We start from the raw sequence: 10,579 nt of genomic DNA, 5'->3' as shown, positions 1-10,579 counted from the left end.
CAAAAAGCCTGAGACTTTGTGACAGTTGACTTGACATGTGGAAATTTTTTTGGCGCTTCAGTATATTAATTTCATTTTTAATTGAGCTGTGAATTAAATTTAATTAATTTTATTTTTAAAATATATATGACAATATATAAATTTTACTTTGACACTCATGTAATAAATACAAGGTTTGTTATGTATGAATAATTTAATATTTCATATAATGGTTTTTATAGTAAATGTAATTTTTTAATTTATGACCGTAGTATTCAGATATGATGTATGTATGAATAATTTTGTTATGTATGAATAATTTTTTGAATAATTTTGTAATTTTTGAATTTATGACCGTAGTATTCAGATAGGATGTATGTATGAATAATTTTGTTATGTATGAATAAATTTTTGAATAATTTTTTAATTTTTGAATTTGTTACTATAAATTTTTAATTATAGTAAGTGTAGATCAAACATCACCTAAACTTTTTAATTAACAATATATAAATTATGATTGATGTTCCCTATCTAAAATAATGAAGACTGGTCCGATTCGATGTATAATGATTACTTTAAGATATGATGTAACGTACAAAAATATGTCTGTAATGAACTATAAATAAAAATGAAATGGGATCCAGGGGATAGAAATTGAAAAATGGTTTGAAGCGAAGATTTATTCGCCCCGTGTGTTTTCCACCCACATTCATTCATTAATGTTGGTATTCACATACAAGCGTTGGTGTACTTACATCAGTTGTAAAGGGTATTCTCATGTAGGGGTTGTGTGTTTCACATGTAAGTCAACATATAATTCATTCAAGCGAATATGTATTCGCTTCATAATAGTTTCTCATAACGTGCAATTTTCACTGAACACGGATATATGTTCGCTTCTTTTCTTCTATAATTAGATGAATGCATGTGTTTAGAAATATAAAAATAAAATGAATTGGAAACTGTATTAAAATATACGATTTTTTACTTTTTGTAATGTGACAACAATACTGCACACTGTTCCGATTTGACATGTCATGACATGCTTAATACTTTTGCTGAATCCATAGATATGAAATGATTTCTTTATAGGGTTTTATACAAAAACACACTTCTTTTTCAATGATGACATATAATTTCTGCATGATGTGACAAAACAAAGGATTATTGTTAATATTAAAAGAATAAGATTCAAAAAAATTAAAAATAATTAAACTTTAATTAAAAATAATAAAAGCTGAATAATTAAACTTTAATTAAAAATTAATAAAAAGAATTAATGTTAATATATTGAATATAATTTTATAATTATTCATGAAAATGTTTTTATTCATGTTGAAATAATTTATTATCTTAATATAATGTGAATGACAATATTGAATTATTTATTTTATTTAATATTATTAAGTGTTATTACTTTTTCGTGAATGAAATTACTTTTTCATGATGTGACAAAGTGACTACACACTGTTCGGATTTGATATTTCATCACGGGAAATTTACTTTTTCTGAATCAATAGATCTGAATAATTTATGAATAAAACAGATTTTCTTTTTGCTATAAATGTAGGGATTACATGAACAATCTTCGTCGGCAGCATGAAATATCTATTGAGCGTTTATGTTGATAGCGTGTGTTTTTTTCATATAGTTTGTTGGGATGTATCATTTGGGAGATTCTCTGTGATGGAAAACTTGTACAATCAAGATCAACTGGTGGAAAACATCTTCAGTTACCACGAATGCTTGGTAACTCAAGTAGAAACTACCGATCAAATGAAGATCATTCGTGTACACTGCTGTGGTTGCTTACCTGGGATGTACCATTTGGGAGATTCCCTGGGATGGAAAACATCTCAAGAGATAACTCAACAGGTGTATGACCCCAGTTATGCGTGAGAGATCCGCTGTGGTTGCTTCAATGGAGATGCCTTGAAGCTGGAGATGCAGCTTAATATTGTTAAAATGTACAAATGTTTATGAAACGGGGAAATGTTTATGAAACTTGTAATGAAAATTTGTACGTCGAATTATAATAATTATTTGTTATTTATATTTTCATGCAAATGTCATTAAACATTAATAAAATAACGAATTTGTTAAAAATAAGAAAGTATTATCATATCTACTCTTCTGGCTAAGTATACGTTGCCCATAAGTCATATCATTGCCATAATTTTAAATGTAAGTTTTGGTCCGATTCGATGTGTAATAATTATAAATAAAAATTAAATGTGAGAAATTGAAAAATTGTTTGTAGCGAAGATTTATTCGCGGCGTGTATTTTCCTCCCACTTTCATTCATCATTTTGGTCTTCACATACAAGCGTTGGTGTACTTACATCAGTTGTAAAGGGTATTCTCATGTAGGGGTTGTGTGTTTCACATGTAAGTCAACCTAGAATTCATTCAAGCGAATATTTATTCGCTTCAAATTAGTTATGCACACGAATATATGTTCGCTTCTTTTCAAATATAATTAGATGAAGTCATGTGCTTAAAAATTGAAAAATAAACATAATTTGCAAATTCATTAAAATACAATATTTATTAATTTTTTTGATGTGACAACAATACTGCACACTGTTCCGATTTGATATGTCATTACAGGCTACATACAGTAATCCATAGATATGAAATGATTTCTTTATAGGGTTTTATACGAAAACACACTTCTTTTCTTTTTTGAATGATGAAAGATATTTTCAATACATTTCCGTTGAATGTGGTCGACCTGAAATATGAAGATCAAGCGAATATTATGTCGTTTCGTAACAATGTTTTGTTTAATATAGAAACTTACAGGCGAATGATTCTTCGTTTTCCAATTCATTACAGTATGACATGAAAGTGTCAACAATAATATGTAACTTCAAAGATTGGATGCGACATCATCTTCGTTTTTAAGGGTTTTACAGGCGAAGAAATGTCCGTTCGATTTACTGAATAGATATGGTGTAAGGAAGCGAGCAACCAATCGATTGATCAATCGAAGGGGTTTACATGAACAGATCAGTTGTTTTACATTATACTTTGAATTGATCATGACATCCAAATTGCAATCAAAGAATGAATCAAAGCTAACGACAATGAGTCGATTTATATCACTACAGAATAAACGAACTACATAATGTAAAATATAACTTCAGACTATAATCAAACATAACTTCATAATATTGATGAATACACAAAAACATTCCATAATTCGTTTACATAAGTACTGCACAGATTAACCAAAAATAGAGATGTTCAACAATACAAATGAAGCTCTAGTCTGATTCATGAGAGGATGACTCGTCTATCGGTCCTGTCAGCGACACGACCTCATGTTCGATGACGGGTGGAATGTATAGCTGAATGGCTTCGTTCACAGCATTGATCCATCGGTTGGGGATGAAAACCGTCAAAGAATTTTCAATTATTGATGCGTACTCTAAGTAAAGATGTTGAGGAGTAAACATGAAGTCCTCCGGAGGATTGTCTCCATTTGAAGGTAGGGGATTCCGTAGGCCAAATTGTCTGTATATGACACTTGTGCAGTAGGAGGTAGTTCCCTGAAGGCCCAACAAAATGATGAATGGAGAACCCCTCATCTCGTACATCATTTCAGTAAACAGATACCACGGAACAATGAACCTAATTGGGTGAATATCCGAAATAAAATTCGGAGGCACGAGTCCATTGACCCTTTGCACTTGTAGATTGGCAAAGGAAGTGTAGGGAATTGAAGGACGGGGCAACCAATGCAACTTGTCTAACAACCAGAGGTATAGAACCAAAGGTGATCCACGGCGAGAATAGTTGTTTTCCTCGGGAACAAATTCGTTAAGACCAAGTAATGTCTCAGCAAGTACCAGGCTAGCCAGGTTTGGGGCGTTTCCCATCAGTGCAGGAACTACACGCAGGAGCCTTTCCGAAGGCCGGCGTCCTGCAGCCGGACATAAAAAAAAATGAGCCAGAACCACAAGCATGATCAGTTTGCTTTGTGTGTGGCTGATGGTCCTCTCAGCTCCCTGGACACGCCAAATGTACTCGTCTATGTTTGTCATATTCAGAAATCCATGTTGGAGGGTAAACAAGAGAGCATCAAGCATTGTACATCCATAGAAGCTGTCGCAAATGTGGACGGCCATATGAGGATCTTGATGGACAGGCAAGATCATGAGTGCATTTGTACCACACCTAAGGATTGAAGCAAAGTCCTCTAGCGTCGGGCATATGTGCATTTCCCCAATAACAAAAGAACGAGAGTCCGTATCCCATCTGCTTTGCATGTGGGCCATCAGTCCGTCGTTAACGTTTATTCGTAATAGAGGAAGAATCTCATCTACATGATAGACACTAAAAGGGACAGGGTCATCGTTGATCAGACTTAAGTATCGCTCCAGTTGTTGCTGCGATAAAACCAGCATGTCTGGGTCCATCTCTACATCCATCTTATGAGTTTTACGCTTAAGGAAAGACAACGGTAGATAGAGATTCGGGAAGGAGTAAGAGTGTAATGTGAGAGTGAGAGTGAGAGTGAGGGTATGAGAGTGATGATCTTGATACAGCAGTAGTTGAAGTTAATAAATGAGTTTTCATTCTTGAATTGAAATCAATACATACCACAGGTGGTTGCATTACATGTTGCGAGGATATCTTCGTTTATGAATTGGCAAACATATAGTGAAGAAGACATCTTCGTCTCGGATATTAAAAATATGGATTGCACCAAAAATTAACATAAGAAGATATCTTCGTTTATGATTTACAAAATGTATAGTTGCGAGGATATCTTCGTTTATGAATTTAAAAACATATAGTGAAGAAGATATCTTCGTCTCGGATTTCCAAAATATGGATTTCACCAAAAATTAACATAAGAAGATATCTTCGTTTAAGAATTTCAAAATTTTCAGTGAAGAAGATATTACGGTTGCAAGTTTTTCAGTTTCATGATGTTGACAATATATCTTCGTTTAAGAATATTAAAACACACAGTTAAGAAAATGTCCTCGTTTATGATTTTAAAAAAATCGGTACAAGAAGACACATCAAACATCAATACATTATAACTCCATACATTAACATCTGAATTGCAGTCCATACATTAAGATCTGAATTGCATTATAAGTTATAATTCACTATCAAACATCCATACATTAAAAAATGTGAATTGACCTGTGTAAACATAAGAATTACTGTACAAGTATAATTCCGTATAAGACATACAAATCCCTAATATCTTGATCTAATTGCAGTCTTTAACTTGAACCTATTGACATTGTGCTCAGACATAAGAATTCTGTATAAATATTTAATCCTCAACGTACTCAAAGCTTCTTCGGCCTTCAAAAGAACAAGAGAAAGTATAAGAACATCTAAAATTGTTCAATGTCATCTACTAAAAATTAGATATGGTATAACACTTACATTATTTTCGTTGATGTCAATAGACCAATTCTTCGCCGTTCCTCTATATGTTTCCATATGTCTCATTAAGTATACACCACAGTCTGTCTTGTTTGTTTTGTCTTGCCAGTCCAGCTTTGGTGCCGTTATCCTGTATTTTTTAACCTTGGCAGCCATTCTGTCCATGCCTTGACTTAACAAGAATTTCACAAAACAATCGAGTTGTTTACTCAAAGTGACATACTTGTCCAAAATTTTCATTCCATGAGGACGGCCGGAGTTGTCTATTACAACGATTTTGGAGTCCTTAATATTCACACAAACAAGGAAGAAATGTCGGGAAACGACAACGGGTAGGAATATCTGCAAAAAGAACACAAACATTTAATACATTATTGCATATTATTTACTTGGAATTGAGGGATATGTACAGACCACGTCAGCGAAGATGAGGTCTTCTTTTGTGACTTGGTAGTTTCTCATGTCTTCTTCAATGGATTGGGAAAATAACGTGGCATCATGCTGCATATTAACCTGCAAAATAAGGGCAGAGCATCAAAGTCATGAACATCAAACAATACATAGCAAAAAAAAAGAGATGCACTTACATGTGAACATGATGAGAAACAAATTATTCTTGGTTCATGCCTTGGCAACCTACGGCATTTGAAGTGCACAATTATGGACCAAGCGTCAATCACTTCGCTCGAAATTTCGCGACCCATTTTCATTGAACGAAGTAATTCCCGGGTGATATTACCAGGTGCACCTACGTACAGAACGTCACTGCAAAATACATTCATTTAGAAGACCATAACTAAATAATTTCATTTTTAAAATTTCTAAAACAAGGCGAAATAACTTACGATCCAGGGAGGTCTTCATCAAACACAAAATCGGCTAATCTCTGTTCCTTGTTGGTTATTTTGTGGTCCAACATATCAGCCACCTGTTGCATGTAAGGGGATCGAAGGTGCACAGGAATTTTTGAGATCTTCCTCTTAGGATATTCTTTAATGTTGATGCGCCCCCCCCCCCCATCACCTTCATCTTCATCTTCAGAAGATTCAACCGCCTTAGAAGCCTCAACCTGTTGCTTGCCCTCACCCTGATCAGTTGGTGCAACAGACTGAGCTTGGGGTTCCTCGACATTTTCCTTCCCTGCACCATGATCATTCGGTTCTAAATGATGAGATTTGGGTTCCTCAACCTGTTGCTTGCCTTCACCCTGATCATCGTCTTCAAGAGTGGGTGTCTGCACTGGGGGTACCTCATCCGGTTCCTTGACTTCGCCATCATGATCAGTTGGTTCAACACGGGGTGAGGCATCTTTGTTGGGAAGAACTGTATCCTCAGGTTCGTCCGGTTGAAAAGGGGGTGACTTCGCTTGAATGGGCTGAACTGCAGCCTGTACATCTTCCAGTTCAACAAGGAGTGATTCATCGTCAATGTCCACACCTACATCCTCAAAATCTTTCGTTTGAACAGGGAGTGACTGATCTTCAGTGTGCAGAACTGCATCATCGAGATCATTCGGTTCCACGTGATCCGAACGATTTTCATCAGGGGGCATAACTGCATCCTCAGGTTCGTCCGGTTGAAAAGGGGGTGACTTGGCTTGAATGGGCTGAAATGCAGCCTGTACAACTTCCTGTTCAACAAGGAGTGATTCATCGTCAATGTCATGACCTACATCCTCAACATCTTTCGTTTGAACAGGGAGTGACTGATCTTCATTGTGCAGAACTGCATCATCGAGATCATTCGGTTCTACCTGATCTGAACGATTTTCTTGATGGGGCATAACTGCATCCTCTAAATCATTCTGTTCAACCCGTGTTGTTGGATTGTCTGCATGGTCCTCCAATGCAGTCTCACATGTGTAATCAACCCGGGGACTAATGACTTTCAAGCCCGCACACGGTAAAGTGTCCACAAGTGCCTCCCTTGTAGGATCTTCCACACCTACATGAACCGGACCATCGAACACCACCTTCAAGTGTTTCATTAAGCCTTCAGACTCTCTGAGGTTCAGGAAACCGGCCTCAAAAAAGGGCTTCGGATCGATGTTGCGTTTCTCCAACTCCCCTGATAGGTAATTCAGCTGTTGGGCTGTATCTTTAAAAGTTTGCAGGATTTTGGATGTCAACAACTGTACATTATGAAAAACATACTTCATTAATCTTGAAAACAGGATAATAAAGAACAATGGGAGTCAATTTGTTGTTTCCACATACCTCATTATCGTCTTCTTTTACTTCAACCGAGTCAACTGGATTCTCGGGTTGTCTAACTGCTAGGCGCGCCCTTGCCCTGCCAAGCCCAAAACCACCGGCACGACCTTCTAAGTTGGTAAACTCCAACACGCTGACGTCATCCCAACAGGAGATGATTGGAAATTTTCTTTCGTAGGGGATACGTTCACCTTCCACAAAAACACCATCTAGGTAGCAAATCTGGAGTAAAGGAGTGGGAGACATGTTAGAAAATATTACATATCTATAAATCATATATAAGAGAGGCAACAATACTTACCGATAAAAGGGTTATAGGTCCATCGAAATATGGATTTTTATTTTTACTTGCTTTTTCTTTCCAACTTCTTACACTGTCAATCAATCGTTGAAGTGTAAAGTGGCACCAGTTCAGTTCCTTTATGTTATCAACCTCCATTAAGGATTTGAGAATTTTGAACCTGAAATGAAAAAAATACATTTGTCAGTATTCAAAAATACAATTAGATATATAAGAGGTTTGAATACATGTTTACCTGGCTCGTGAATTTTGAACAGGACATAAAAAACTAGAGACAACAAAGACAACGAAGTCTATTTTGAAATCGTTGTCTGCACTTGTGTTACTTAATATCTTGGGGATCATAGAAAGTGTTTCGGGAGCTTTGGAGTCTTCCCCGGTCCATCTGGTCTTCCAATCCCTCAAGAAATTAAAATAAGCAGGGTCCTTAGTCTTGTCCAACCCAACGGACTCGACTACGTTCATTGAGCCTCTAGGGAGGTTCATCACGAGCTGTACGAGATCTTCATCGATACGGATCTCATCACCGTTGGCCAATACCAGAGAACTCTTATCCGGGTCAAAAGATTGGATTACATGTTTGGAAAAATGAGCAAGGCACTTGGAGACGCCCATTGTAAGAAGAGAACCAAACCCGATTTCCTTAACGGCTTCCCTCTGTTCTACGCTCAATTGAGGAATGAGTTGAGCGAGGCCATGAGGTGATGATCTGGTTAGAAATGTCACTGGACGTTTCTTGCGGGTTTTGGTTTTTTGGGGAGAGGGGGGAAACTCTTCATCGAATGGGGTAGTAGACGGAGAAATATTAGTGGTTTCTGGGGGTGCTTCTGGTAACTCTTCATCGACTGTTGGAGTGGAGGTATGAATAACATTTCGTTTTTTTTTAGGGGGAAAAGGTGGTGGTAAAATCTCATCAGTACCTGCAGCAACATCAGTAGCTTCGACAGCAACTGTGGAAACTGATTCAGCAGTCATCGACGACTTAGTATTCGTCTTCGGATTTCTCTTCCTCTTCCTTTCATATGTAAAGTTATTAAACCTCGAAGTCATTATTTTGGGTGGGATAGCATAAATCAGTATTCAACGAAATAAATTGAATAAACATGTGTAAAATTAGTATAAACACAATAAGATGAACATACCTCTCTGGTTTAGTGCTGGGATTGACGTTGGATGCCGGAGTGGGTGCAGTTTCGTTTTCGGTTATGCTCCTACAAACTTGCAAGACGACCTCTCGGGAGTCGATGGGATGATCCACTTCCATGTTGTTGCCTTGGTTACCCGACATGTTCAGAAGAAATCCTTGTAGTATAAACGAAATATCTAGGGTTTCGACGTTCAGTGTTTGGATTATCGCCGGGAGATAGAGAGAGAAGAATATGAACAGTTGCTTATGAAAATGAAATAGAGGGATAGTCGGCTTGTAGCGGGAAATTGAAATTATATCAACTAGTAATGGAAGCGAATAAATATTCGTTCGATATCGTAAATTCATAAAGAATTGATAAAAATAAATGTAAAAGAGATAGTATTCATAGAAGCGAAGATTTATTCGTGGAATGTAAATGCACGGGTAAGTGAATTTACATGACAGTCAAGTTGGCTTCTCATGTGAGGGGAGGTTGTTTTACATGAACGTCAGGCTAAAATTATTGGAAAATAAGAAATCTTCGCTTTCAATCGTCTACTCGAAAAACAAAATTCAAGCGAATATTTGGTCGTGTACTGATTTTCAATTTAAATTAATTACATTAACATTTATTAATAAACGGAATAAAAAAAAAATGTGGCCAAGGAATGGAAGCGAAGATTTGTTCGGTTGCTGCATGTCATCTTCAATTAATTGAATTAATATTTAATAAACGGGAATATAAAATCCATGTCATTCTGGTCTTTACATAAACGGGTAAGTGTCTTTACATGGTAGGCAAGAGGTCTTTACATGGGTGGGTAGGGGGGTTTTACATGAGGTTTCTATTAAACTTAATGGAAGCAAATATATCTTCGCTCCAGAGAGTCTCGGGGCAAAAAAAATGAAATAAAAAAAAAATGGAAAAAGAAAACAAGCCGGTAATTGAGGCGAAGATTTGTTCGGTCGCTGCATGTCATCCTCAATTAATTGAATTAATATTTAATAAACGGAAATATAAAATCCATGTCATTTTGGCCTTCACATAAACGGGTAAGTGTCTTTACATGGTAGGCAAGCGGTCTTCACATGGGTGGGTAGGGGGGTTTTACATGAGGTTTTTATTAAAATTAATTGAAGCATATATATCTTCGCTCCAGAGAGTCTCGAGGTAAAAAATAATTACATAAAAAAAAATATAAAATCCGAGAAAATAAAAGATTGAATTAATTGAAGCGAATATTATATCGCTGCCTGTATTATTTAATAAATTAAACTAATATTTAAAAAACGTAAATATAATATGCATGTCAATTCGGTCTTTACATGGACGTGTAAGTGTATTTTCATGAACGGCAGGCGTTCTTCTCATGGGTGGGTATGCGGGGTTTACATGAGGGTCATGGCAACGGGCGTGTAGATCAGAGCGAAGATATCTTATCTGGGTATTATCTGAATATTATATTATTTCCTGGCGTTAACGGGCGCTTCCGTTAACGGCGTCTTGTGTGAACCCGGGCCTAAACCCGGATTCCGGATTCT

Source organism: Impatiens glandulifera, chromosome 3 (assembly GCF_907164915.1).
Source record: "Impatiens glandulifera chromosome 3, dImpGla2.1, whole genome shotgun sequence".
NCBI classification, from domain to species: domain Eukaryota; kingdom Viridiplantae; phylum Streptophyta; class Magnoliopsida; order Ericales; family Balsaminaceae; genus Impatiens; species Impatiens glandulifera.
This window is presented reverse-complemented; position numbering follows the sequence as displayed.